The sequence below is a fragment of the Amia ocellicauda genome, unplaced genomic scaffold, assembly GCF_036373705.1.
Source record: "Amia ocellicauda isolate fAmiCal2 unplaced genomic scaffold, fAmiCal2.hap1 HAP1_SCAFFOLD_141, whole genome shotgun sequence".
Lineage (NCBI taxonomy): Eukaryota > Metazoa > Chordata > Actinopteri > Amiiformes > Amiidae > Amia > Amia ocellicauda.
Genome location: NW_027102704.1, coordinates 27,896 through 55,535, shown reverse-complemented (window position 1 = coordinate 55,535; position 27,640 = coordinate 27,896). Strand labels below are relative to the sequence as shown.

General features: G+C 41.5%; 1 long non-coding RNA gene across 1 annotated transcript; it reads right to left on the bottom strand.

Annotated features, from left to right (window-relative positions):
* Positions 1 to 15,168: 15,168 nt before the first annotated feature.
* LOC136722672 (uncharacterized) lies at positions 15,169 to 26,970 on the bottom strand. The gene is made up of 5 exons (XR_010806367.1): positions 26,887 to 26,970; positions 26,526 to 26,615; positions 26,320 to 26,433; positions 16,984 to 17,076; positions 15,169 to 16,537 (listed from the first exon to the last, which is right to left on the bottom strand). It is a non-coding gene; the product is annotated as an uncharacterized LOC136722672 (long non-coding RNA).
* Between the last annotated feature and the right edge of the window lie 670 nt (positions 26,971 to 27,640).

Below are 27,640 nucleotides of genomic sequence, written 5' to 3'. Positions count from 1 at the left end.
TCTTTGCCGTCTGCTCACACTAACTGCATGTGAGGACATATCTTATACTGTACAATAAGGAACAGCCCAAATACAAAATGAACTTGAATAAAGATACCTGTCAGGTCAGGACATACTGTATTGTGAAATCGTCTGGCAGTGTAACATTGTGACATCTTGTTTCACAGATGTGCTTAAAAGTCAGCAATGAAATAATTGAATCATCATGCATGCCACTTATTTAAAATTAATACTATTAATGCCAGAGTTACAGGTTTGTTCTTTGCTCCAGAGAAGAAGACAAGCAAGGCTCTTCAGATTGTGCCAAATCTCTTTTCTGCAGGAACATCTGCTCCAACTGGCTTGAAAAAGAAAAAGAGTGTGATGCTGCTCCAGTTTGTACATTATCTGAAATGTGTGTTTTGATGGATCAATATATTAAATCTTCAATTTAATTCAACAGCCCATTGATGTTTTCTGTGTGTTTGTTTTGCATCCTTAATTTTGTTCCTTTGATTTTATTCTTGCACTTGGTTAAGAAAGTATTTGTAAAATAAAGTTTTAAGAAAACACTGTTTTTCAAGAAAAACTATTTTATCTTGAGGGAATTAACCAATCTCTTGCTTCAAGAAAACAGGTAACTTGTTTTATTGGACTAATTTCTGGACACAAGAAATAATGTACATTCTGACTGGAATTGGCATAACCATGGGATGAGAATACACTTTTGAGCCAAGAAGAATTCAGCAAGAAAACAATTCTGGGCCCACGGATCTTCACAGAAGCCAAAATAATCTTGTAGTAAGACATGAGTTTTGGCAGTGTGGTACTTTGATTGATGGCATCTATTTCAATGACATCCATCTCATGCAAAAACAAACATCCAAACAGTTAGATTTTGCTTTATATTCAATAGATCTCCCTTGTTTTTCCAACAATCTGATTTCCGATAGCTTGAATAATCAGTCTGGATACAAGGATATTGTATCCATGAAAACCAAAGCCACGTCAGTGCCTCAGAGGTGAGACACTGTGGCCAGCAGTGCTCCTGTTGAGCGATCACAATGAGAGCTGAATCAGATGTAACAGTCAGGTGTTCATAATGGATATCTGACCAATTCATTCCATGCAGCCCCTGTTTCTGTGATTGCTTGACAAATGGAACAAATGGTTTCTCCTAAAGATCTGTGGAGCCCCTCTCTTCTGAGGACATAAAGCAGTTATATGAATGAACAAGTTCACGTTCAAACTGTGCCACTGTCATTCCTTGTGAGTAAGACGTTTTGCTCTGGCTCTAGCAGGTCAGTGACCGGTCACCGGTATTTAAGATTGTGTTATTTTCATAAAACTACACCATATCTGCTCAATCACTGTTACAAACACCATCACATTTTCTGAAAATTGGAGTAAAACAGTTTTGAGACCAAGATATACATTTCCCCTTTATTGAAATACAAGGTGATGCAGTGCTTTACTAGACACTATTAGTAATATACATTGCCTTACACTTGTAAACAGATTTTAAGGTATTGCTCCATTGTGTTCAGATTGAAAGTATGTTTTGTATTGCTTCAAAATTAACTTATGATTACCATCTTAAGGCAGAGTGACGCAGGACAAGGAACACTGTAGCTGGACAATGTTTATGCCAAGTCCTCACAAAAGTGTCCCAATTGGATCAACAGGCCTTAAGAAAACACTATAGTGTTGGTTGAGCCCTCATCCCACAATGCGTAAAACCATGCTGATGTATTTTACTATTGCCATACTTGGACAGTATGTTTTTGATGGTATCATTTGTGTGGGACAATAACTTTACGTCTATGTACACATACACATGCCTAATGGAAAATCAGACTGGGAAAAATGACAATGAGGAGTGGTGACAAAGAGTCAATATGTCCAAGGAACATCTTGAATATCTCTTAGAATAGGACTTCACCATTCCTGAAATATCACATCTGTTGTCTGTAACTGTGAATCATCCGGAGGAGAATGACACACTATGGATGGCCTGTAAAGGAAAGACACAGTGACATATCTGATGAGTCTGGTCATGGACATCAGTCCAGAAAATTTGCCTCAATGAAAATCAGACTGGGAGGGGGGAAAATAGGTCATGAATCATTTGTGCTAATGGCTGTAAAAAGCAGAATAGAAAAATGATGTGCTATGCATACTGTACTCACAGTAGGTTCAATAATTTAAATACAAAAATAAATGACTCTAACTGATTTCAAACACAGTATCCATACTACTAAGGAGGCCAATGTCAAAACATCTCAAAATAACAGGTGTTCAGGTTCTGCAGTGAATAAAATCAATATCATTTTCCTCTGGGTTTCCAAGACTAAGTTGCTGGGCTAAACCATTTCATATATCTGCTATATGTCCAATACTTCTTGGGGGAAACTAGCATTCACTGCAGACCTGTACAGTGTATAAAATGTACTAATTAGGAGAAGAACTGTGTCATCAAAATCAAGTCTTTCCGATGAAGTTTGAATAGATTAATACAATGGACTGGACCTGAAAGTCTGAAATGATTAAGTGAATCGGAAAACAAAACCTAAAATAACAATAATAATGTTTCAGAACTGCGTACCTATATATTCAGAAATTATTGCACATTATTATTCCTGACCATTGGCACACAACCTCCGAATAACAAAACAAAGCACAACTAATCATTTACATTATTACAGAAGGTATGCAGATTGACAGTTGACCAGATTGACAGTTTTTGTTCGTATTGTCTTTTAGATCCAATAACATAGGTTGCTGGAGTTCCTGCATTGACAGGAAATTGTCGGCTCATTCACACTCGAGTGCAGTCCGAGCTTAAAAACTGCTTTTTGTGTCGCTGGTGTCTTTTCTTGAACAGATTTTCTGCTGCCTGTGTGGTGCACGGCCTGCAGTTCCTGCACGAGCGGAAGATCGTATACAGGTAAGTTATCACACATCAGCCATTTGTACAATATACAAGCAAGAAAAAATCTAGTCTCACTGAGATCAAACCCAACCTAAACTATTCACCCACTGAATTTCTCTTAGATTTTGAAAATGATTTATTGTGACACTCACAAGTCCTCATAATAGAAGTCATGTCCTAAAATCAGTGCAGACATGTACCTGAATGCAACAAGTTTGAGAAATGTATGATTCTGTTCATTGTTGACAGGGGAATAGTTCTTGTGTTCCTGGCAAGCTCTGTCTATATTCTGCAATCCAAGTGATTATACTGTATTTTTATTCCAGGGACTTAAAGCTGGACAACTTGGTGCTTGACGCAGCTGGCTATGTCAAAATTGCAGACTTCGGTCTGTGTAAGGAAGGTACATTAAAATTCTTGATTTCCTAGTATATGTATAATTTAATTTTTTTTATTTGTATATTTAATTTACAATGTGATATTTTTCCGGAATCCTCTTAATTTTCCTTCCTAGGCATGGGCTATAAAGACCGAACTAGGACAGTGTGCGGCACCCCAGACTATTACGCCCCAGAAGTCCTCACCAAATCATCGTACACCCGGGCAGTGGACTGGTGGGGGCTGGGTGTGGTCATCTTTCAGATGCTGGTTGGCGAGGTGGGTATTCTTAACAGAACTTCAAATTTAAGACTTCAGTTGGAAAAGTGTTAAACGTCTCCCGATAAGGCTGTAGTGTAGTCGGTCCACAAGCCAGTCACAGGGGTAACTGTTGCACTCTTTTAATCTGTCGAATCTCTGTGACTTTTGGCCAATTGTGTGCCACAGCTTGAGGCATTATCTGGATTTCAGGGAGAAAACTGCTCTAAGCGAAAGCTTTTAATGGTTCAGCCATTCAAGAGCCTCATATATAAGCTAATGCAGTATTAAAGTGAAAGCAGTAGGCCTCTGTTGAGGTAAGATCATGATCCTCTCGTGGTTTCATTATGATTAAAATGATTTCATTGAGTGCCATCAAGGCAAAGTTAAATCTATACCACCAAGGGCCAGGTAGGATTTCATTCAATCCTTGAGGACTTAATTAGACTTTTTGAAAACCTAACATTATAGTTGCAGAAGCTGAAACACATCAGTATTTTATTTCATACAGATCGCTCACGCACACACAACCGAAACACACCTTTATTGCCAGGTTACGATAGCAACTCCTTCAGGACGTTTTGTTAACCAGGTTTGGTTTTCAGTAGGATTCCATTATTGCAGACTTTGTGTCTATAATTGATCAGCTTTAATAAGTCATGTCTAAGTTGTGAATTGACTTTTTACAAGATCTGTGTGTGTGGCTTTTGCATTCCCGAGCTCAGAATGTGAATATTGAAAGTTTGGGTCTGGAGTAACCCTTTAATGTGCTCTCCTCTCTTTCTTCTTGTGCCCGTAGACTCCTTTCCCGGGTGAAAATAGAAACCAGGTGCTTCACAATATTGTGCACATGAAAGTGGACTATCCTGCGTTCCTCTCGTCAGAGTCCATCTTCATCATGAAAAAGGTCTGTATGCCAGGGTTATTTATTGTTGAGACACGTTTTTCCTCCAGTCTGTCCCTCGGTATCTTGCTACCAACCATAGTGAATGGATGTCACTGTTATTTAAATGTTACACAATTGGAGGAATACCCAGTGACTGTGCAGCAGTGGAGCGAGGCTCACAATAACAATGCACAAACGCTCATTTGCACTTCAAATTATGAGAACTTATCTTTAACATCATGTTTCAACTTTAAGTCCATTGATGGAGAATAACGTGCGTCTCCTTCTTGTTTTGAATCCTCTGCAGCTCATGAAGAAAAATCCCAGCAAGCGCCTTGGAGCCAGTAAACGCGGTGCAGAGGAAGTAAAGAAGCACCCCTTCTTCAGAGTACGTTGGCGGACATGTCCGTTTTATGGCCGCTCTTTTACATAAAGGTCGCGCCACTTTATCCTTTATCCATTTCTTTCTTCCTTCTCTTTTCAGAGTGTGGATTGGCAAGGGCTTCTGGAAAAGAAGGTGAAGCCTCCCTTCGTACCCACCCTTAAAGGCAGTGCGGACGTCAGTAATTTTGACATAGCTTTTACTGCAGAAGCCCCAGTCCTGACTCCGCCCATCTGAGGGGCTCCTCCTCCGGCTTGCGCTGCACTACAGCCCGCCGAAGCATCTCGGTGCTTGGAGTTCTGACCGCTGCCCACACCGGCCGGTGCTGACCGGCCTCACGCATGGACTCTCCTCTGGCGCTGCGCCTCACCCGTCTGCTCACGTGAAACCCCCGAAGCACAGCGATGCTCTACCAGCTGTCACTGAAAGTCGTTTTGAAGATGAAAAACTGAGCTCAAAATCTCCTTGAAAGCAGGCGGATTTGGACTAATCAGACATCTTTATTACCCAAACACACATCACTATGGAACACATCCGGAGAAAAATCACACATCAACCGACATTTAGATCACTGAACGGTCGCTGCTCCATTGCTATCATAACTGGCATAGTTGCACAAATACACAAAAGAGTTTCCAGAACTGGAGAGGTACTGAATTTCACTGCGACTGACAGAGCATCAAGGACCTGTTTTAGTGACATATCAACTAGCCGGTGCCCAATATGCCTTCCAGCGCATCATAAATGCAGGGACCATGATAGAAGACCTTTGAATCTAGTTGTTTAACTCAGAAAGAATTTAAAAAAATGTCATTAAATATAATTTACCTCACATACACACAGAGAAAATCACCACTTGAAGATGCACGGCTTCCCCTGTAATGTCACTAGTATTTACAGGCAGGCCTCATCATTAACCTTAATGTACACACTCTGTATGAGCATAGTTAACTTTTAAACTGTCTTACAACCTCTGTTTTATTATTTCAAAATGTCTTTATCAAATACTGTTCCTTAAATATAAACATGTGGTGTAATAACCTTAATGCAGTGGTTCCCAAACCGGTCCTGGGGGACCCCCTACCCTCCTGGTTTTTGTTCCAACCAAGCTCTCAATTACTTAATTGAACCTTAACTGAAGTAACAAACTGCTTAGATTTTACTTTTTAAATTGTGTAAGAAAATATTTGTTTCTTCAATATGATTTTTAATATAATTCTATACCTAACTTAAAACCCCTACTGTTTAAAATAATGAAAAGTCTCCAATTTAGGAAATGATTAGTTCAATTAAGGGTTCAATTAAGTAATTGAGAATTCGGTTGGAACAAGAACCAGCAGGGTAGGGGGTCCCCCAGGACCGGTTTGGGAACCACTGCCTTAATGTATTCAGTGAGGTAGTCAAAACCCCCAACAACAGTTAAACTCTGTAAAACATAAATAAACAAATGAAAACATACACCTCAAGGCAGTGGTTTCAGGCTTTCATTTGTCACCCGTCTGAATTTACTGCAGGTATATCTGTCTGTACAGGTCGCTGTTGTTTTTTTTTGTTTAGATTCATGAATGGTTTGATTCCTGGTTGTACAGATGTATTAAAGAAAAAATATATGTATTTTAAAAAAGTTGTTGATTTATTTTGTGAAAACATGGCTTATTAAAAGGGAGGGGGTTTGGAAAATTTGAAATGCATACAAGACAGCCGGCCACAGCCAATGAAAATTCCCCCAAAAATTCAGTAAGTCAGTATGAATGACCCGACGCAGCCCCGGGGCAGATCCAGACAGGCCAGCCTGTGCCAAAGCATCGAGGCAACCAGAGTGTTTATAACAAGAACCCTCCCCTATAGGACAACTGCAGCAAATGTCATCTCCAGCTCTGCTGCCTCTTTAACATCGTCCACCAACCCCTCCCAGTCCTTCTGTTCCCACTGCGGCCCCCCAGGAACACCCCCAGCACCCCCATGCCAGTTCTCTCAATGCAGCTGTTCTGGCCAAACAGGGGCACCTACTCCACTCCACCGACCCAGCAGGAAAGAGGTGCAATTCCCCCAGTTCTCCTTAGCAGAAGAAACCTGTCAAAATACAGTGAGGGAAAAAAGTATTTGATCCCCTGCTGATTTTGTATGTTTGCCCACTGACAAAGAAATGATCAGTCTATAATTTTAATGGTAGTTGTATTTTAACAGTGAGAGACAGAATAACAACTAAAAAATCCAGAAAAATGCATTTCAAAAAAGTTATACATTGATTTGCATGTTAATGAGGGAAATAAGTATTTGATCCCCTATCAATCAGCAACATTTCTGGCTCCCAGGTGTCTTTTATACAGGTAACGAGCTGAGATTAGGAGCACTCTCTTAAAGGAAATCCTGTCCAAGAATGTCAGGGACAAGATTGTAGACCTACACAAGGCTGGAATGGGCTACAAGACCATCGCCAAGCAGCTTGGTGAGAAGGTGACAACAGTTGGTGCGATTATTCGCAAATGGAAGAAACACAAAATAACTGTCAGTCTCCCTCGGTCTGGGGCTCCATGCAAGATCTCACCTCGTGGAGTTTCAATGATCATGAGAACAGTGAGGAATCAGCCCAGAACTACACGGGAGGATCTTGTTAATGATCTCAAGGCAGCTGGGACCATAGTCACCAAGAAAACAATTGGTAACACACTACGCCGTGAAGGACTGAAATCCTGCAGCGTCCGTAAGGTCCCCCTGCTCAAGAAAGCACATGTACAGGCCTGTCTGAAGTTTGCCAATGAACATCTGAATGATTCAGAGGAGAACTGGGTAAAAGTGTTGTGGTCAGATGAGACCAAAATCAAGCTCTTTGGCATCAACTCAACTCGCCGAGTTTGTAGGAGGAGGAATGACCCCAAGAACACCATCTCCACCGTCAAACATGGAGGTGGAAACATTATGCTTTGGGGGTGTTTTTCTGCTAAGGGGACAGGACAACTGCACCGCATCAAAGGGACGATGGATGGGGCATGTACCGTCAAATCTTGGACGAGAACCTCCTTCCCTCAGCCAGGGCATTGAAAATGGATCGTGGATGGTATTCCAGCATGACAATAACCCAAAACACACAGCCAAGGCAACAAAGGAGTGGCTCAAGAAGAAGCACATTAAGGTCCTGGAGTGGCCTAGCCTGTCTCCAGACCTTAATCCCATAGAAAATCTGTGGAGGGAGCTGAAGGTTTGAGTTGCCAAACGTCAGCCTTGAAACCTTAATGACTTGGAGAGGATCTGCAAAGAGGAGTGGGACAAAATCCCTCCTGAGATGTGTGCAAACCTGGGGGCCAACTACAAGAAACATCTGACCTCTGTGATTGCCAAAAAGGGTTTTGCCACAAGTACTAAGTCGAAGGGGTCAAATACTTATTCCCCTCATTAACATGCAAATCAATTGATTACTTTTTTTATATTCATTTTTCTGGATTTTTCTGTTGTTATTCTGTCTCTCACTGTTAAAATACACCTATCATTAAAATTATAGACTGATCATTTCTTTGTCAATGGGCAAACGTACAAAATCAGCAGGGGATCAAATACTCTTTTCCCCCCACTGTATATCTAAGCTGTCCTTCACCGCTTCAGGTTGACAAGTAATAAAAAGTCAGATCATTAGCATCAGCTGACACTTTGAGAGGAGAAGCAGTGGGCACAGAGGGCAGGGCCAGGCTGGTTAAATGGGTACACAACAGACAGAGCAGGGGTTCAATTGCTAGGGAATACAACATCCCAGAAAGAGGGCAACTCTGAAGAATCCCCGCTGTACTGGAAAAGGCCTGCTTACATTATTATTAATCAGCAGATACAATCTCGGCAGCTCAGGTTACTCAAAGGGACTTGGATAATATTCAGTTGTGGGCCGACACCTGGCAGATGAAATTCAATGTGGACAAGTGCAAGGTATTACATGCAGGTAACGAAAATGTCCACTATAATTACACTATGAGAGGAATAGAATTGGAAGAGTTTATGTGGACTCATAACTTTCTCCATCCAAACATGGCAAACACAGTGCTAGGGTACATAGTCAAAAAGTGCACAATTTAAAACAAGGGAAGTAATGTTCAGACTGTGCAATGCACTAAACTGAGTTCTTTATTCATCACCCACGCTTACACTCACCAGACCTGGTCAAATACCATTACATGTATGTATTGATGTATTTTAATTAGTTCATATTTTAATTCAATTATGTACAAATTGAATCTTGTTTGATAATTACTAAATGACTGTATTTGCAAAATAAAATGAGTTTGTGTTTTAAAAGTATTTCTATGTATTTGCAAATATTTCAATGATGTATTTTTACTAGTATTTTATATTCTCCATTTTCAGTCATTTGTATTTGAATCAATGTGTTGTATTTTAAGATATAATCTTTTATGTACATCACAACAATATGATTGTAGCACAACATTAACACACAAATTAAAGACTAAAGACACAATGTGAGATTCCTAACATAGTCCCACCAATTTCATCTGTCCCAACAGTCTAAATTGGTCGCTTTCATTGACTCCTGTCTCCTCCCTGCATCTCTCATCTAATAGCTAATGAGGCAGAAATTGTGAGATTAGGAACATAAAGAAAAATGGGTTTGTTATTCAAAGTTGAGCTAATGCGTGTACTGCTGGAAAAAGATCTACCTTAACACATAACACCTGTAGTCAGTGCTAATTATAAAACTATTCAAAGTTAAACTGCAACACCAATGTGGCCGAACATTTACTTTCAATGAGAGTTGTGATGTGATGGTAATGTTAGACCGTATTTGTTGCTGAGCTGAGTTTGTTGTGATGTACAAATGAGATTGTATTTTCAAATACAACCCATACATTGAAATACACATTTAAAACACAGAATATCAAATTCCTTTGGAAACACATTCAACTAGTAATTGTGAAACAGGATACAATATAAATCATGATAAATGAGATTAATTGGAAATACAGAAAACATAGTTGACCCATGTCTGACACGCACACACACAAGCAGACACACACACACACACGTACACACACAAGTAGACACACAAGCAGACACACACACACGCACACACACACACACACACACAAGCAGACACACACACAAGCAGACACACACACGCACACAAGTAGACACACACACACGCACACACACAAGCAGACACACACACACGCACACACACACAAGCAGACACACACACACACGCACACACACATACACACACACAAGCAGACACACACGCACACATGCACACACACAAACACACACACACGCACACACGCACGCACACACACCCACACAAGCAGACACACACACACACACACACACACACACGTGCACACACACAAGCACACACACACACACACACACGCACAAACACACACACACGCACAAACACACACACACACAAGCAGACACACGCACACACACACACATGCACACACACACACACACACACACACACACAATAATTGCAGAATGTAAGACAGAGGATCCTGAAGCCGTTGTGATGGACCTGGCCGTGGGACATGAACACTTGAAAACCCGCCTTCACCGCCAGACGGATCTGCTCAAGTCACGTGTTCCTCCTCACACTGCAGACTCAATAAAAACAACAACAATCCCTCTCAAAGACGCCTCCTTGTGTTTGGATTGCACTGATTCATTCTTCCTCACTGTAAAACAAGGAACTGATCTCCTGTGCCACTGTGGGTCTTCAAAGATCACGTCATTTTCGCGTTTGTTGAAGGCAAATGAGCAATAATATGTACTATGACCAGGGCCGGCCCTGACCAATTTGGTGCTCTAGGCAAGATTTTAGCTGGTGCCCCTATTGCGCATCACAGCCAATTCCACCATCGATCATTGTGTGCATACACTCACACAGAAACTGCATAGCTTTATGTCTTTGAGATTTTCTTTATTTTAGAAACATAAAAAAATAAAAACTGTATTAAAGAAACAAGTGACATAAAACTAATGATAAATAAAATATAAAAAGGAGTATTCCACGAAAAATCGATATTACAGAAACCTTAGTGCAATATGCATAATGTAGCATTGTTCTACAGCCTTACTCACCTTGCCTTTCTTGCAGCAAACAAGTGACATAAAACGAATTATAAATAAGTGGATGATTCGTGCAGCACACTAGCATTTCTCAAAATTATGTCACAGGTTAGGTTATTCCCCAGACAGCTGAATAGTCTTTCCAACATTCCCTAATGAATTTAAGGTAAAAGTAACTGACACTGACTCTAGCTAGCCAGCTCTTTATATTAGTGAACATTACTAGTATTGTCCAAAGTAAGCTGGCTAGTAGTAACACTGCTCCAACGGTAACTATGCAATTAGATAAACTATTCATTCATCACATCACATTACCTCTGTCCTTATCCCGTTTTTCCTCCTCTTCTCTACTTCTTTTTCTTCCCTGGGCACCAGAGGGCTTTGGTCTTTTTGACATCGTTTGAAGTAGGCTGATGCTAATTTATCATTTTTCACCTTCAGTGTCACTCACTGCTTCAGATAACTGAAGTAGCCCACCACCCCACAATCAGGTAAATCTAAGTATGAGAGCGAGGGGGCGCGATTGATGCGCCGGGCCGGGGTGACCCTGCGGGCAACACGGAAAATATGATATATAATATAATATTTCAAATTAATAATATTAAAATACTATTAGTAAAAAATTATAAAAGTTAAAAATAAATAAAAAAAATCTTCACTCATTTGGATGGACGGCGCCCCTAGCATTTGCCTATTCCGCCTATGCCACGGGCCGGCCCTGACTATGACTCACACAGTTAATGGCAGATGAGGGTATTTTCATAGACTTGTTCCAGCATGGTCCTGGAGAACTTGTGAACAGCAGCATTCATGTACAGGACAGAGTGTTTCCACAGCCTATGTTTTGGTCTCAGTCTTGTGCGGAGGGGAGCTGCTCATGGCGAAGCTGTCACAGTCGCTTGTTTGAACTCTTCTCTTTGCTGTCGTGTGGCTCTCAGTCCCAATTTCAGCACTGTACCAATCTTCAGACACTTCCTTTTGCAAAAATGCACACAGTGGCTTTGCAAAACTAGGAAAACTGGGCAATCTTTCAGTATCATAACATATGAAACATGAAAAGAATTGCAAAAAGGTGATATGATGACCGCCTGTGACACAAACACTGTGCCGAAAGCCATTTCTTGTCCACCTTCACTTTGAGGAGGAATAAAGTTTCTTACTTTTGTGAAGGAGAAACAGGTTCACCCCCAGAAATCAATTTCCTTTCTGACACGTTTGTCTAAAATAAAGCATTATTCCAAGTTTTGAACTTATGTGTGAATGAGTTTCTTCAATGCCTCGCCTCTAACTCGTCAGATGCATCCAAGGCCACAATCTGTTTGCAGAAAACAGGGCTATAAAGTGTAATCAATTTTGTCAAAAATAAAGTACTCTTGTGTATTAAATCCATTACAATCTGTCACAGATTTTCTTTAATTTAAATGTGTTTATTAGCAACTAGGTGAAGGTTTGCTTTAATGCCAATTTATATGCTTTTATTCCAAATCAATCTTGAAATTGCAGTGTCCCATTCATGGCCTTTCCCCAACCTCATCACTCTCTAGTTACTGTAGTAGGAGAGAGGGCCTCCTGAATACCTCTTGAATGTAAGCCCTTTCAAGTCAATGAAACTATCAAAAACACTCACTCAGCCAAATGTATTATTACACGGGGCTCATGAACAGAGGTCATGACTAGATTACAAATATAAAAGAATTACAACCAAATATCCTAATAAGCACCAGAGGCCAATAGCCCAATTAGCGGCTAATGACCCAAATAGAGGCAGATGAAGCCGAGCTCGACTCGGGGAAAGCAGAGCAGCGCGGCTCAGCGGGCTCAGCTCAGCTTCCAACCTCACGGACTTGCAGGCAGAGCCCCTAGTCACTGTGGCCCCTGGCCACGAGGCCCAGGTCTCTTAGCGAGGCTTAAGATCGCCAAGGGTCTACAACTACAAAGAACTTGCTTACTAGCAAGAATGGCACTATCTCACGATCATCCCATTGCAAAGGAAAAAGAGGCGGGACAAATTTGGAGACTTCGCTGATCCCCAGCTTTAGAACTACGTTTGTTGTTACTGCCAACTAAGATGTGAAGTTCGTGAAGAGGGCAGGCCCCATATCTAGAATGACATATCTCTATGGGTTATGTATTTAAGGCTAAATTGCATTTCCCATTGCATTTCCCATTGTCTTTTCCAAACGAAACCCAAACCTGTTATATACACTCAAAATGCAATACAACGTTGATCTGAACGACAGAACGAATGTGATGCACAGGCGGAGGAATGGACCCGGCGCTTCTCAGTTATTTCATAGTATTTAATAAAACCTTTCAATGGACAATTTGTACACTGGTTATTTATAATTTTTTTAGGAAAATCTTCTTAGCTGTGGTGTCAAACATATCCATGCAATTGCTGCTATTCATTAAATATTGTCAATGTCAAAATGTGTTATATCAAAAAAAAGATTTGTGCAGTTCACTGGCGTAGCTACACACATTTAGCCACGGAGGGGAGGATGTGCTGACGAAGTGAAGGGACTACAACGCAGAGGTGACAGTGGCACGACGTAGTGACAAGACGGTCTGAGGAGGGGCGACTGACTCCGGGGGCATGAGGCAACCGTGATTGGGTGACTGGCACATTCAGACACACCTAGAGGGAGCACATTGTAAATCATATGACCTTATTTTGGCAAATATATACTGAAATGCATATACCTTCCTAACTGAGAAATGTAGGCTTGTGCTAAAGGACATAAGGAGACGGCTTTGAAGCTCTGTGTTTTACGACATGCCTGTGCTCACCAAAGTATGACAGATAACACGTCCATGCTGGAGACCCCCCCCCAACTGACAAATGGGCTGCCATGCCCCGTCTCCAGAGACACTAGCATCATTTTCCAATTGAATTGATTTATTTCTTTTGTGAAACACAGACATTCAAGGTACTTTATATACTCCATAGACCAGGGCAACAAACACAAATACAAACTACATGCTGCTAACAGAAGTGTTACCCGGCTTCTTCCTCAGTTTGATAACAAACAATAAAAGGTAACTTAAAACTAAGTTAATGACACTGCAGTAATTCTACCTCAGAACCAAAACATGCTCATGCCAGGATTGGTCTTAAAAGGAAGACCATTAGCTAAAACAACCATTGGACCATTTATATTTCACATACAATGCAACATTAACATTTGGTAAGAGAATTATTCATACATCCTAATTGATCCTCCACTGACATGGGCATCAGACCAGCCCCCCTGGGATTCCAAAAAGACTCAAATTTAACATTAGCGAAAAATAACACCTGGCTTGTTTGGTATCAACTGTAAGGTCATGCTTTGAGGGACTTGAACATCTAATTGATAGAACTAAAACTTGACAATATAGAGAATTAGAACCTCTAGGTAACATTTGAACCATTTTCACATTCCTCAAAGCCATCACACCCCCAACACACATTCTGTAGGAATCAAGGGAGAGGAATGGCAAAGACTGCTTCCATTCGAATTTCAATTTTATTACCCCAAACCTGACCAATCAGAAGTTGGGAGGAAAGAGATTAGAATCTCTTTGTCTAAAATGTATGTGGCACAATTGGGCGTGGAGTGGAACAACCTGGAAGAAGAAACCAAGGACACGAAATCCAGGAAGACTGAACAGAACCAGAACCAGAACTTCTCCACCAAAAACCTGAGAGCTTTGCAACCTTCCTCAAGTCGACAGTCTGCCAGCCCTCCCCGCTTTCGACCGTCTGCATAACTGAATCTCAGTAAACCACACAGGTCAAGAATTAGGTAAACCACAATTACATAAATCCTAGTTGTGTATGAGATCCAAACTGTAGGAACGGCTAGCGTAATCATAATACTTGTTTTATTTCACGTTTTGTGCCTCGAGTCAAAACTCGAGTATTGCATAGATCTCCTCTCACTCTTACTTTTAATATTATCCACCCTGCTTGTCTCTATCCTATCTTTGCCAATACATGTTTATATACATTTTTAATAAACCTATATCTGTCCGAACCGGACTGCCTTTGTTCCAAACCACACGGACCTCGTGCCGTGTGCTGTTATCTGAGCCCGAAGCCAGAGAGGCCTCTCTGCGACGAAGTTCAGATAAGTTTAACAGTTTGGAGTTCATGATTCATGACATTTGAGAAATCAATTAGAAATGTTAATCTGTGATTCATAACTCTAGAATGTGTAATATCATTTAGTTTTCTTAAATATAAATGTGTGTTGCATTAAACTGTATTGTTGATAATTTTAGAAATAAAATCTGTCAACACCGAAAAATATTTTCTCATTCCTGTTTAACTGTACAGTCTGAAATTGACACAAGTTAATAGACGTTAGATTATTGGTGGCCCTGCCTATCCTTAATCATTGAATAATAATCAGTTAAGGGAAATTGTGGTAACAAGTAATGATAGGATCTTTCTCGGCACTTAAACGTAAATGAGACCGATATATATATAACGAGAAGTTACCTGATTAAATACTAACCTGCGTAGTTATTTAATGTCTGACTAACAATACTAATGAGAGACTCACCTTCGTCTTACTAACCGGTATTGTAGTCAATGTGTTTATAACCTTTTTTGTTTAACGATTTGTGTGATATCATATGCGATCCCATGGTCTTTGATTTGGTCACGGAAGTGATTTGTCTTTGATTTGTTGATCTAGAGTTGAATTTGAATTAGTTTTTCCCTTTTGTATAATTAGTGTAGTGCTACATTTAGTCTTAGTTTTGAATAAATTTGACAATTTATATCTTTGGAATTGGTGTCTGCGTCCAATTATTACAGAAATTGAGTTCTACAAGATTCCAGGATTCGTGATAAGGTGATACTATAAATTCACTTCGTAATTTGAAATGTATAAGTGTACCTTACGCTACACAACTTAGCTATTTATCTGGTTTAAGTGCTTCACTTCACATTTTTAATAACTTAGCTGTTTCTTGTTTTTCTAGTTTGCTAATGACACTCAATGAAAGATCACCTCTGTGTTGTCCATAAATGCAGGCATTTTGCTTCCTCCCACTGTACAGGTCCTGCAGGAGTTCAATAATCTACTGTATGAAAAACAAAACAAAAAAATGCCCAACGTCAACGTTACATGTGCGTCTGTAATGCTTACAACACTCTAAAAGGCACAAAACATCCCTTTTGTTATATAAACATTAGCTTTTGTGTAACACTATTCAAGGAGTATGTCAGCAGCGCTGAGCCTGATGGGACGGCATTCCACACGCCTCCCACAGACATGTGCGTGTGCGCTGTAGAAATCGCAAAATAATCTGCTCTTCCACTGGTTTCTCTACCCAACCCCTATCATCCACGTGCAGGGAGCAGGCTGGGACCGGAGATTGGCGGTTAGTGACTTCTTGGCTTCAGAGAGCTCGGCAGAGAGGTCCGAGCCAGAATACGTGACTGGGCGTTTGGGGATGCTGCCAGTGCTCCGTGAATGGGGAAGAGTCGGGGTGAGGCGCTGTGGACCTGTGAGGTCTTCGATCCTGTGAGGATGTGGCGCGCCTGCCTGCTCCCCGCCGTGGCCGCTTGCTGGTACTGATCCACGGCAGTGATGTGGCACTGCTGCACCCTGAAGCCCGTCTCATAGCACTGCCCCAGATTGAACTGACTGTGGGAGTCCTGCAGTGAGGAGCACAGAGGCAGCTCAGGAAAAGCTGGCATTCACGAGGCACCACATACATATTTACACTACCATAACATGGCACATTATAATGGATTTTCTAGCAGTACTGTGGGGGTGGGGGGGGTTGGAAATTACACTTAGGATTGGTCCCCATTAAACATTCATTAACATTTCATTAAGGTTAGAATGGCATTTCTACCGATCTAACTGAATTGGGCGTAGATTCATACAGGCCTAGGTTGAAATGTTATAGTTGGTTAGGGCTGTTATAAGGGCTTAAAATGGTAATCTACTGATTTACTAATGAAGTATAGCATCTTTAAGTCTACATTAAGAACTTGCTGCACACAGCCTATGTTTACCATGCAAATTAGAGTTACAGTTGCAGAATTGCTATACAAATAGAAAATGAATAATGAATCCACCCCTGACAGAAGCTCACCCCACTCTTTGCAGCCATTCGCAGGAACTTAACCGCCTTGTTTGCGTCTCTGCGAGGCTCTCGAGAGGACAGTGCTCCGAGGTCAGCCTGGGCCTAGACAGATCAGAGAGAGACTTTCATTAGACCATGGAAACAGACACAAGCTTCCTCTTAGGCACAGCTAGCAAGCTATTTATTTTATATCGATATACATCTTTTTTAATTGTTTGGGTGTGAAATGCAAAAAATGAAGGTGTTTCCAGCAAATGTGAGAACAGATATCAAAATAAGTGGGAAATCATTTTGGTAAATACGAGTTAGAATGACATCACATCTTTAAATCATTGTTTACACTTCTGCACTTCTTTATTCATTCCTAAATGTTAAATAATTTGGGCATTTTATAAAAGGATCTAGAGAAAAGGTCAACCACTTACAAACTAAAAGACAAACCTCTCTCAGCCCAGCACCGGCTGCCTCTTCCAGCAGTGCAATGGCTTTATGAGTATCCAATCAAAATAATATGGCTACATGAACATACAGAAATAATCGTATATGATACAGTTGTTACCGGACTGCCACTTCAAGGCGGTGCAGACTGGGAAGGGGTGTGTGGTTTAATTAGGAAGTGAAGAGTAGTTTAGTGGGGGGGCTCTCTCTCTAACATGTGGCCAGGCAGATAGGGTTTTTTCATTCGCTGTATATGTGTGTGTATATGTTGTTGTTCGCGTGTCCTGTGAAGATTGTGAGGAAAGGGCTCTCTGGTGTTGTGTTTGGCACTGTTTTGGGGGAACTTTATTTTGAAATGTTATTGTTGTATTGTTATTTCCATTATCTCATTGAGATATAGGTGTCATCTGCAGGCCCCCATTTCTTGTATCTTCTCATTGTACTTTATTCTTAGTTCATTTAGTCTTAGTTTCTGTATGTGCATTTCTTTTCAGAGCAATAAATATTGACCTTTTTATAAAATTGCAATGTTGAATTGTGTCTGTGGGGCTTATTACCTCAGGAAGTGCAAGATACAGTGTGCTGTGTGTGCTACCCTGGCCCTTGGGATCTAGACTGGTGTTAAGGTCCCTAAATCCGTCAGTGTAAATGTCGGAAAGGTAACACAGTTCAGAAACAGAAGAGGATAACGATGAAGATTAAGATAATGATAGACAGCATCCGATAAGTAACAGTAAGTAACATCAATTTAAAACAGTTTCTCACATTCATTACTTTTCAGAAAACTGTGCATGATTTATTACAAAAAAGGTAGATTATCTGCATCCATTTACAGGTAGTTTACATATTAATCATTCACACTTTGCCAATTAATTGAAAATACATTGTGATATGAATTCAAATCTATTGTCAAGTGAAGACTCCTCTTTGCAGACTGTTTTATAAAGCCAAATCTCAAGTCAGTCGTATATAATGAAGATAATGATTTAAAACAGGATTTTAATTATTGTTCACAGTAGTTATGTTACAGGGTTTTAAGCTGTGCAGGCACAATCAGTCAGAGGATGCAGGATTCAACGGGATGCCAAATATGTCATAAAATCGGTACTTTCAAATTTACATTTCAACCACTGCACATATATATATATATATACACATACATACATACATACACATACACACACACACATACACACATATATATAACTAGCAGAGGAGGAGTTGGGAAGAGGGGACAAGCAGCAGACTACTGATGCATTTAGCCAGGTCCCATTGCTAATATAGTGCATACGGATTATGATTATTATGAAAAGCCTATTAATATCTTTATATTTCTTAGCAGAAAAATAATTAGACATTTCCAAATGCTTTTACATACAATTATCTGTTTACACAGCTGTTTTTACTGGATACATATATTATCTTTTTTAATGGTACAGCACCTTCCTCAAGGGTGCAAGAGCAGTCCTGACCACTACTCCACTAGAGTTCATATTAAGAATCGAGAGGAAAACAAGATACATCATGGTCCAACTTGCAAAGCAGTGATTTTGACTTTCATGGAGTAGAAAGACTGCAGGTGCATCCACTTCTGTGGATCTGCATTGTTTCCTGAATTGTTACAACTTTACTATCGATCTATATTACCTTCTATAAGAAGGACAGACAACTCTAAATAGTTCATATAGTCTCAACACAATACATGCCCAATGTATTATATTTTTATAGGAAGATTTAAATGTAAATGTAAATGAAAATACAGAGCAATAGTCAAATAGCTAAAGGGTCACAGAATCCTTGGTTAAGATCAAAACCAGAGAATTCTTTCCTTGATTTTAAAATATTTTATTGTTAAAACAATCTGCTGCACGACCACAAACCTTGAAACCATCTCTGCTTTGCTTGTATACTGAAGTCAGATTCCTTATCCCAACTGTGTCCCGTGTCTGTATGAATACACCTGTTACCATTAAAACTTTACAAGAAAAATAACTAGCCTTGTACTTACCATCGCAATTTCTGAACCAGAAACAAAAACACCCACGGCATTATAATTTGGCGGGGGGGCATAGCTAATAAGCCTGATTCATCAGTGTTTTGTATTTCTAGTCTAGTCAAATCTAATAAGGGAAAACTAACTAGCTGTAAAACAAAACAACGCATTTTCCTTGAAGATCAAAAGGTTGACTTGATACATTTTTGCTAAATTCTTATTGTGGAGTGAAGCTGCAGTTTCTTTTGAAACAGTCACACTATTCCTGCAGAGAACAAGTCAAAGACAGGAAGACTGATGCTGATCAAATCTTCTCTCTGCTCTTCAATTCAAAGTCATTCTTCGACACATTTTCTGTTCACCCCCAAGCAAAGGAGATGAGAGAAGGCAGCTTATGGAGTTAAGCAAAGATTTGTCCACAATGCGGTGAGCAACACAGTACAAACTTGTACAAAGTAAACATCCAACACAATAAAAGTACAGTGGATGTGTGGAGTATTAATACAAATAAAAACAAAAACACACATCGCATTTTCAATTGTTCATCAACTGTGTTTTTAGAAATGTAAGAGGCACAACGACGCTAGATTTAGTGGCCGAGCACATTGCTTGTAAGAACATAAGAACGTTTACAAACGAGAGGGGGCCATTCGACCCATCGTGCTTGTTTGGTGTTCATTAATATCTAAGTGATCCAAGGATCCTATCCAGACTATTTTTAAATGTTCCCAAACTTTCAGCTTCAACCACATCGCTGGGTAGTTTATTCCAGATTGTGACTACTCTCTGTGTAAAGAAGTATCTCCTGTTTTCCGTTTTGAATGCCTTGAAGCCCAATTTCCATTTGTGTCCCGGGTGCTTGGATCAAGTCCCCACATAGTCTCCTCTGTTCCAGGGTGAAAAGGTTCAGTTCCCTCAGTCTCTCAGTTGGACTTTCCCTTCAGACCTGGAATAAGTCTGGTTGCTCTCCTCTGAACTGCCTCTAAAGCAGCGATATCCTTCTTGAAGTGTGGAGCCCAGAACTGTACACAGTATCCAGATGAGGTCTAACTAGTGCATTGTACAGTCTGAACATTACTGCCCTTGTGTTAAATTCTACACTTTTGACAATATACCCTAGCATTCTGTTTGCCTTTATTATTGCTTCCCACATTGCTTGGATGGAGAAAGTGAGGAGTCCACATAGACTCCTAGGTCTTTCTCATGCATTACTTCATCTAGATCTGTACCTCCCATAGTGTAATTATAGTGGACATTTTTGTTACCTGCATGTATTACCTTGCACTTGTCCACATTGAAGTGGAACTCCACTAACAACCTCACTCCAGTTAGAAGTGACTCCTCTAATTGACACCCTCTGTTTCCTATACATCAACCAGTTCATAATCCATCTACTTACATTACCCTGAATGCCTACAGCTTCCAATTTGAGGATCAGTCTTTGGTGTGGAACCTTATCAAAAGCTTTCTGGAAATCTAAGTATATCATATCATATCATATGCTTTCACGTGATCTACAGCTGCAGTTGCATGTTCAAAAAATTGGTATGATGTGATTGAGTGTTATTGTAGTGATGCTGTTCTATGCTGATAATCAGTTTGGGTATAGCACAACAAACTAACTGGGATTATAGAAACTAGTTTGGAAATAAACAGTCTAGATCAATGATTTTCAAACCTTTCTTTGAAGGCCCCTGTTCATGCAGTCCCTGGTGGCATTAGGAAAACTACCCTTAATACAGTGAGGGAAAAAAGTATTTGATCCCCTGCTGATTTTGTATGTTTGCCCACTGACAAAGAAATTATCAGTCTATAATTTTAATGGTAGGTGTATTTTAACAGTGAGAGACAGAATAACAACTAAAAAATCCAGAAAAATGCATTTCAAAAAAGTTATACATTGATTTGCATGTTAATGAGGGAAATAAGTATTTGATCCCCTATCAATCAGCAACATTTCTGGCTCCCAGGTGTCTTTTATACAGGTAACGAGCTGAGATTAGGAGCACTCTCTTAAAGGGAGTGCTCCTAATCTCAGCTCGTTACCTGTATAAAAGACACCTGTCCACAGAAGCAATCAATCAGTCAGATTCCAAACTCTCCACCACGGCCAAGACCAAAGAGCTGTCCAAGGATGTCAGGGACAAGATTGTAGACCTACACAAGGCTGGAATGGGCTACAAGACCATCGCCAAGCAGCTTGGTGAGAAGGTGACAATAGTTGGTGTGATTATTCGCAAATGGAAGAAACACAAAATAACTGTCAGTCTCCCTCGGTCTGGGGCTCCATGCAAGATCTCACCTCGTGGAGTTTCAATGATCATGAGAACGGTGAGGAATCAGCCCAGAACTACACGGGAGGATCTTGTTAATGATCTCAAGGCAGCTGGGACCATAGTCACCAAGAAAACAATTGGTAACACACTACGCCGTGAAGGACTGAAATCCTGCAGCGCCCACAAGGTCCCCCTGCTCAAGAAAGCACATGTACAGGCCCGTCTGAAGCTTGCCAATGAACATCTGAATGATTCAGAGGAGAACTGGGTGAAAGTGTTGTGGTCAGATGAGACCAAAATCAAGCTCTTTGGCATCAACTTAACTCGCCGTGTTTGGAGGAGGAGGAATGCTGCCTATGACCCCAAGAACACCATCCCCACCATCAAACATGGAGGTGGAAACATTATGCTTTGGGGGTGTTGTTCTGCTAAGGGGACAGGACAACTGCACTGCATCAAAGAGACGATGGACGGGGCCATGTACCATCAAATCTTGGGTGAGAACCTCCTTCCCTCAGCCAGGGCATTGAAAATGGGTCGTGGATGGGTATTCCAGCATGACAATAACCCAAAACACACAGCCAAGGCAACAAAGGAGTGGCTCAAGAAGAAGCACATTAAGGTCCTGGAGTGGCCTAGCCAGTCTCCAGACCTTAATCCCATAGAAAATCTGTGGAGGGAGCTGAAGGTTCGAGTTGCCAAACGTCAGCCTCGAAACCTTAATGACTTGGAGAGGATCTGCAAAGAGGAGTGGGACAAAATCCCTCCTGAGATGTGTGCAAACCTGGGGGCCAACTACAAGAAACGTCTGACCTCTGTGATTGCCAACAAGGGTTTTGCCACCAAGTACTAAGTCGAAGGTGTCAAATACTTATTTCCCTCATTAACATGCAAATCAATTTATAACTTTTTTGAAATGCGTTTTTCTGGATTGTTTTGTTGTTATTCTGTCTCTCACTGTTAAAATACACCTACCATTAAAATTATAGACTGATCATTTCTTTGTCAGTGGGCAAACATACAAAATCAGCAGGGGATCAAATACTTTATTCCCTCACTGTAACAATTCATAATTTCTGCTACAGAAAAACTACAGTGTATCTGTGAGCAGTTTAAACATTTCTAGAAAAGCACTCAACTCTGTTGGATTTTCAAAAGCTTGTGAAATAAAAGCGCTTTCTGTGTGGCAGTGGAATGATTCTCTAGATTCCCAGGCCAGCATTCCAATGTCTTTCCAAACTATTGAACAATAATAAGAGTAACACAGTCTTTTAGTCAAACAATCATTGCTTTATTGTAACCAAATGTTAAACTTGACAGATACATATACATATATATATATATATATATATGATATAGGTATATAAATAAAACTCTTATTTTCTCTCATTTTCCAGTTCAGGAGGATTGATAGTTAGAGTGACAACAATGAGATTGGTATGATGTGATTGAGTGTTATTGTCTGAGAGGTCACCTAGTGAACATAATGGTGGAGAGAATGGGATGCTACAATTCAAAATGAATGACATAACCGTTATGATGTTGAACTGGGCGGCGTTGTCATAAGGCGTGGAGGTAAGTGTCTGGGGTATTAAGGGTTCAATAAGTACAGGTGTCTTTATCAGTGAAGCTCACTGGACACATCTCATACTGTGTGATCTGTGCTCTGTGAATGGCCTTGTACTGGAGTAGGTGCATCTTGGTGGATGTTGACACAGAAAAGGTGTTGGAGCAAATCTGTGTCCAGAAGTTGTTATCAGTTGTAATTGTTAGGTCAGATTCCCACTGGGTGATTGGAAGATAAATAGCGGGATCTATATTCATTAGAAGTCTGTACCATTTTGAAAGCAAGATCAGGGGCATAGCCTGGATTTTAGGGCTCCATGAAAGAAAGAAAAAAGTGCCGTGAGGGGGGGTGCTGCCGAGGTGCGGTCCAAGTTCCAAGTTGCGGATCGCGGCATGGATAGGGAGAGGGGAAATCACAGGTCCCTGCTGCTTTATATTGTTAAAGCAAGGATGTTTTTTAATGGATTTGGTCATGAATGGGAGGTGACCAACAAAACATTCTGATTGTTCAATATATATCCATGAATTGTGATTCAAATCAAATTGACATGAAAGAGCTCTGATAGCTTGGTTGAGATGTTGATACCGAGAGATGTGATATTAGCGGAGGATAAAGGGATTCTATTTCATAAAGGGATCTATTTTCATAAATACAGGTGATGATATGTGCCAGAAGTGCTGGTCTCTTGATCTCTATTTTTTTTTTCTTTTGTTTGATGAAAATGATATTATCTTCCCTCTCAGTACTACTTTAGCAGTTTCCCAAAGCAGTATTTGTTTCGTGATGCTCAGTATACCTGGTTAAAAAATATATTTTGGTTAATTTTGAGTGATCAGAATCTAATAAGTGTGTTTGCTGTAAAAGACAGGAATCTGTTTTGAGATTTTCAAGGTGGTTCATGACTGCTACTCTTTTGGACAGTACATCAATGCTACGAATATGCCAGCTAACAAATCGAATAGACACTTGATTGTCTAGATTAAGATGTGTAGCCTATATAGCAGCTGGGTGTGAGGGTTGTGTGTACAGTGGAAGTAAGGCAACTATGTGTAAATTGATAGCTGTGTGTGTGTGTGTGGTGTAATATTTTGGTGTATAGAAGATTATAGAAGGTGGTGTAATATTATAGATGGTGTAATAGTGTTGTGATGTGTAGGGGGGAGGGAGGTGGTTGGAGGCTGTGCTCCCTGTTGGGTAGAGGGTGAATGATTTCAGGTGTGGGATGTTAGGAGATAATGAGGTGTCTATAAAAGTTGGGACTGGTTTAGAAGAAGGGAGACGAGACTGGGCTGACGAGAGCGTGCAGGGAAAGGTGCCGGGACAAGAACTTGATTACGACTGCAAGGGAGCAAGAGAGCATCAGGAAAGGAGACTAGAGGCTCTGAAATCAGCGACTAGACTGGAATGTACTGGACTGTGGCGAAGAGGAGCTGCAATTCCGACTTTGCTATAACTCTGCAGCGTCAGCAAGATAAGTGGGGTCTCGGGCCACTGTTTGCTTGTTTCTCCCCTTTAGAGCAGTTAGAGTGGAGTGGGGGGGTTAGACAGGGACTAACTAAGGGTGCTTCCTGTGGCTTCTTTGCATCATTCACTGTCCAGTCTGTCACAAGGGAAAACTGTACTGCATTGGGGTGGGCTGGGACATTACTTTTACGTGTAGCCTGTTTACATATTGTGTGGGCTGAAGGGTGAAGGACGGTCTTCCTCCTCTTCTTCGCTGCCAGTCTGCTGAGGCTGCACTGGCTCGCTGGGCCCTTCGTGGTCTGGAGGGGGGCCCAGCTCCACTCGGGGCCGGCAAGGTCACCACCACATGCCCCCGGGTCTTCACACCTCTCCCACTGAGTCCAACACCTCACAGGCAGCCATCTGTCCTTCTGGCTCCTTACATTTCAGAAGCTAGGTCAGCGAGGTGTGGTCCATCCAGAACCTGAACCTGGTCCAGACCTTTTATGTAAGTACATAGTTACTGGGGCAGGAGGACATCGCCGAAACCCTTTTGCTGCCTCCAGCTCTAGAAGCATGTCTCCAAGCTCTCTCAGCTTCTGATGGTCTTTGTTTGTTATTTTTGGAAAATGTTCAGTTTTCTTCAGAAGTGCATATTCGATAACTTCTGGTGCACCACTGCAGTCTTCCAGTCTCTGCCATACCATCGCGAGCCCTGCTGTTGCATTGTGAACATGCACTGATCTGATTCTCCTGGCCTGCTCAGATGACTCGGGCTCGAGCCATTTGGAGAGGAGGTCTAGCTCTTCTCTGGCTGTAAGATTTAAGTATTGGGTGCTGCTATGGAAGTATAACTTCCAGGCCCATTCGTTTTCTGGGAGGTCGTCAAATTTCAGAAGGCCAGAACTCACCATTTGACGACGTATCCGGTATTTCGTTAGGTCTGTAGCTCCTGCTGTAGCAGGTGAATATTCTTTGGGAGCAGCAGCAGAGCGTGGTTGTGGCTGGTGAGACAGCAGGGGAGTTTGATCGGACCCTCTCTGGCTGTGTGGTTGTTCTCCTACACTGCTAATCTTTCCTTTGTAGCCTAGAATGTTGTTCTGATGAAGGGAGATTATGTCACTTTTCTGCAGGTTTCCTGAAGGACCAACAGACAGGTCACGGGTTACCTCTCTGCAGTGTCTGATGGCCGAAGAGGTTGGATGCTGATGTGCAGAATGGATCCACTCCTCCTGTAGCTGGGCCCACCGTGTAGTCAGTGTTTTTAGTGTTCTGCCCTCACAATGCGTCTGAAGTACAAGGCTTGGCAGACAGTGAACAGCTTTTCAATACAGAATCAGGAGGCAGGAGCGCTTGTACTCTGAAATCCGTGTTAGAAAATGATCCGCACACACAGACGATTACAAATGTAGACAGATAGATTTCAATCACGAGCTAACAGGAAAAAAGGGCCTAGCTAGTCTCAAACCACTTCTACTGTCACTTTGTTTTAAAGAGTATTAAAATAAATCAATATACAACTGTTTGCATATACAAGGCAATCATATGCATAGAACATCGTAAAATATAAAAACATAGACATTACAAAAAAACGTGCTATAATTATTTAAAAATGACAGTTTACTTACAGACTTCTCTTTCCAAGGCCTGTTATATAAGAAAAGGTGGAGCTCATTCTCGCTGCTTCTCTTCAGATTCGTTTATAGCAGAAGGAGTCCTGCACTGGAAGTTAGCGGGATCCGCTGCAGTAGTAAAGTGTAGTGTAAAGAAACAAAACAATATAATACTATGTACAGACATATATACAGCTGTCAGAACAAGGGGGAACACTCACATTTCTTGCCGTGAGGTGGGGGGGCCTTTTCACTGGTCACTCGAAGGCTGATCTGACATCCCATCGGCAAATGGGGCAGGATGTGTTGTCCTGGAGGAGAAGAAATCAAAACAAAATTAACTTCAAAATGTCTCAAAGTGTAAATCCACTGATTTGACTGCAATAAAACAGATCTCCTAGGATTAAACGATTGGCAATGGAAATCGTGTGTTTTTCTCACTCAACAGCAATACTAATTAATGATGTTGCTTGATGTGGAAACAATATGAATTTCAGTTATCAGTGCAGCTGACACAGCACACACAACTGACATTATAAATCACACAGGAGCAACCAGTCGTCATTTCCAAACATTCCTGACCTCTTATCCTCTCATCACTTTGAGTGAAGCTCGTACACCACCAGTAGGAAGCGTTGGTGGTGAGGTTCTGCCTGGCCATGAATCTCCCCGCAGAGTTGTAGGTGTTCCCACGGGCGGGACGGCAACGTGAGGGGCTGCATTGGGGCCTGGACAGGCGGTCCAGTTTTCCACGGAGCAGACGTGGTGTGCAGTCCCTGACCATAGCCTCAATATCCTGGTCAATGCCTGGCCACCACATCAGGTCTCTTGATCTCTGCTTGATTGTGAGGACACGCGCACACAAGCTGCCTGGAACAACAGTGCACAGCCCCCTGGAGACACAGATATCTCACCCTTGCAAACGGAGCCAGCTCCTCCTGGCCATCCTGTGCGTATGTAGGTGTGGAGAGCTGTCAGGACAGGGTCCCTCTCTGATTCACTTTTCAGCTCCTCTTTCGCAGGCTCAGATGCAGGCAAGGGCCTCTCCCTCGCCAACAGAATAGCGCTGCTTCGTGGGGGTCAGGGCCTTGGAGGCGAAGGCTATTGGTCGTTCCCCTCCATCCTGCGGCAGAGACAGAACTGCTCCCACCACCCCAGCTGAGGCGTCACATGAGACCACAGTAGGGCTGAATGGGTCAAAATGGGCCAGGACAGGAGGCGTGGTGAGCTGTGCTTTGAGCACACAGACCGCTGCCGTGCAGGCTGGGGTCCAGTTCCACGGCTCCTCCTTCTTAAGGAGCTGGCGAAGGGGTGCTGTAGTCTGGGAATATTGAGG